Raw genomic sequence first — 656 nt, forward strand, 5'->3', positions numbered from 1 at the left:
GTTAAAGGGTTTATTAATTCATGCACGCTTATATTTGTTTCAGTCAATTTTGAAGTTAGTATGTGCTTTGGTATTTGTTGCTGATTTATGCTTACTGAAATAGCAAGTATAGGTTAAAGTGTTAAATTTTCAATTGGAATCTATGTTAGTGGGTGTTCCGGCTATTACTGAAATCATGTATGCTGTTTTGTTTAAAGGTTGGGAATAATATTGAATTTTGAGTAACAAGGTGATAGTGAATGAATTATTATAGGATTATATCTCCACTATAAACATGGTTTGACATTAGAATACACTTTGATCATGCTTAAGGATAATTAATTTTAGTTTTAATTTTCAGGAATATTTTAAAGCATTGTAGTTGTAATTGTTTATGTGTATTGATTCATAAATTGGGTTGTAGCGTGTGGCCCAATTGTTCTAAAGGTGCAGTGCTGTATTGTGGCATTTGTTCATTTGGGCTTCTAGTGAGCCCGTTGTCCTCTTTGAGTGCACATGGATACCTGAGCGTATGATTTGGGCCGCTCTGTGGGTTATGCCCCGAATATGAAGGAAGTGGTAAAGAAGGAAGTGATAAAATGGTTGGATGCGGGAATCATTTTCCCAATCTCTAACAGTAGCTGGGTTAGCCCAGTTCAATGTGTGCCTAAAAAGGG

This window comes from Nicotiana attenuata, unplaced genomic scaffold, assembly GCF_001879085.1.
Source record: "Nicotiana attenuata strain UT unplaced genomic scaffold, NIATTr2, whole genome shotgun sequence".
Lineage (NCBI taxonomy): Eukaryota > Viridiplantae > Streptophyta > Magnoliopsida > Solanales > Solanaceae > Nicotiana > Nicotiana attenuata.